We start from the raw sequence: 3,034 nt of genomic DNA, 5'->3' as shown, positions 1-3,034 counted from the left end.
CGATATTTGTAAATGCATTAGAGTGGTGTATTTACTGTAATACTACAGCTCCTTCCCAGTGCAGGTCATTCACAAAGTAGGTGCCTTACTGATTCAGGCTCCTCCTCATCTTTGCAGCTCCTGCAGAATTCGTTGAATGGTACCCCGAGTGTCTCCGCTGCCTGTCTATAGTGATGTGACCGGTCAAAAGACCCGTAGATAAAGAGATTTCTCCCCTGCTAAGCATTAGGAGTTCCGTCGACCTTTTCGCGTCCATTCCAGCCACATGAGCTTTGCCGTATTGCAGGTTTCCAGCTGCTTCCATCTTTCTTTTCGGAAAAGAAAAATACTTGTATATTGGAGCCTGCAATTAGCGAGCGGCATGCCCAACATCTTCCAAGACGGCGAAAGTGGAAGGGAAGTGCCCTTCCTTGCAAGCTCATCTGCCATCTCATTGCCTGGTATACCTTTGAGTACAGGCACCCATACCAGGTGAAAAGTGAACTGCTCTGCCATCACGTTGAGTGATCTACGGCAGCTCACTACAGTTTCCGAGTTGCATGTGACAGAATCCAGAGCTTTTAAAGCCACTTGGCTGTCTGAAAATATGTAGATAGAATCCGTGGGTACCGGAACGCCTTGGCACCATTGTTCGCTTATTCCCTATTTCCGGCAGAATAAGCCCTTCTAGAATTGAGGTATGACCGCATTGAATTACTTTCCAGCTGGATAGGATCCGTAGTCTGAGTTTTCTTCGCTATAATGTCTATGGGCAGTAAGTTCAACATCACATTCATCGCTTCTGTGGGTGTTATGCGTGGGGCCTACTAATCCACAGTAGGACTGTCCTTTGTACTTTTTGTAGCATTATGGTGGTTGATTTTCTGGTCAGAGCAGGCCACCACACCACCACTCCATATAAAAGTATTGGCCTTACCACGACAGTATATAGCCAATGGACCATTCTGCGGGACAAACCCCATTTTCGCTCGATTGCACTTCTGCAGGTGTAGAGGGCAACGATAGCATATGTGTTTTGTGACCAGTTTAATTTCTTATCCAGTATAAGTCCCAGATATTTCGCCGATTCACTGATTGCAAGTTCCGTATTCGCCATAGTAGGAACGTTGTAGAACGTTGTGAAGTCTAGAAAAAAAGAAGTCTGATGAGGAGATGTGGTGATCTCCGAAATAGTGCTATAACTTCTACCGCTTAGACTTTGTTGCTTTTTAAATTTTTCCTAATAAACAATCGTGGTACAAAGCTCAATAAAAATATTAAAAATAAAAAATGTTAACCAGCCACAATAACATTGACAAATACGTTGTACCTTCTGGTTCATAATACAAGCTCTGTTTTGCTTGGGTTTACTCCAAGGCCGTTTTCGTTGGCCCACCTTTCCACCTTCCTTAGTAATCCCGGCATAATGTTCGCGGAAATTTTCCAATTACGACTAATGCGAGGTCGTCCGCATACGCAATGACATTGCACCACCAGCAGCAAATCGACGCCCAAATCCGCCAGCATTGTCGTTATTGATGAGGGTAAGCTTTTGTTGAAAGCACCCTCTATGTCTAGGAATGCTACGAGACTATATTCCTTGAAGGATAGTGATTTTTCTATATGCACCACGGTCCCATGGAGCGCTCTTTCTGTGGGCTTACCCTTGGTGTAGGTGTGCTGCGTTGCCATCAGCTTGTCCGTTAACTTCTACCTAATATGGAACTCTAAAGCCGCTCCATTGTTTTTAGTTGAAACGACGACAAGGTTATTGGTCTGAAGTCCTTGGGCGTGGCGTGCGATGTTTTCCCCACCTTGGGAATAAATACGACCTTTGATTCCTCCATTTGGTCGGTATATGCCTGAGAGTGAGAACTCCTTCTATTATAGCATGCAGCCATCTTGCATTGCATTCTAATGTTTGCTGCAGCTGGATAGGAATGACCCCATCCGGTCCTGGGTCTTGTAGGGCTTGAAAGTTTGAATAGCCCAAGATATCTTCCATTTGGAGAGGATCTATTGTATGAGGGGTTTCTTGTTCACCTCTTCTGCAATTCGTTGGGCCTCTTCATAAGTTTGTAGAGCCTCAGGTTCATCAGTAGTGGCACCAGGAAAGTGCGTGTCCATGAGCAGATCCAGGGTTTCTTCCTCCGTTTCTGTCCACGTGCCATCGTATTTCTGCAGATAAGCCGGGGCTGTCGGGAGTGCCCGGATAGTACCTTCCTAAGCCTGCTCCTCTCCGAGGCCGATTCCACGTTGTTGCAGAAGTCTCTCCAAGAGTTTCTCTTCGCCTTCCTATGGACTTTTTTATATCCCCCACACTTCCTAACCAGACAAGCTTTATTTAGCGCCCTGCAGCAAGCGCCTGTAAACCGGTCTTCCAGTTCCTCAAGTTCCTCCCAATTTTACGGTGTGCCGTAAGCAAGGTTTGGGGGTAGAAGTTTTCCTATCTCTTGCCTATATACATGTCAGTCTGTATTTCTAATATTTCTATTTTTACTTGGGGGTTCCTTCTGTTCAGTCTGAACCAGATTGAATTGGATATAAAAAGAGAAAAAGCGTGCTCCCGAGAAACCTTCCAGATCCGTATTACCTCCTCCACATCCTCATCCTCCTGTCGATTTTTGGTGCTACAGGTGGGGTCGTTGCCCCTATGCATATAACGAGCTTAGTGCTAATAAGGAAATCAAGGACAATATCAGCTGCTTCCGATGACAAAAAGGAGCAGCGATGCAGCCGAAACTGCTTTTCTGCGATGCAGGTTGATTCGCAGTACCCGCACCATTTTGGCTTCTGCCGACTGTCTCCCCCACTGTTGTGGAGTTCGCTGCGTCTTCCGACATCAGCAACTTCTCCGTATAAAGCCGGAAGGCAAAAACTGCACTCCCTGAGGATACGGATGGTACCGATTCACCCATCGGGTCATCCCCCAGGTTAGGCTGCTCGTCCAGCTCGTCCTCACTGATCGCCTTCTCCGGCTCGACTTCAGCAATCAAAGTTTTCGCACATTCAGGTCGTTAGTATACAACTTCACCTTCACGGTATCGAACCCGAA

Source organism: Rhagoletis pomonella, unplaced genomic scaffold, assembly GCF_013731165.1.
Source record: "Rhagoletis pomonella isolate Grant_MI unplaced genomic scaffold, Rhpom_1.0 Rhpom_scaffold_00003, whole genome shotgun sequence".
Classification (NCBI taxonomy): domain Eukaryota; kingdom Metazoa; phylum Arthropoda; class Insecta; order Diptera; family Tephritidae; genus Rhagoletis; species Rhagoletis pomonella.
Note: the sequence above shows the minus strand (reverse complement) of the source record.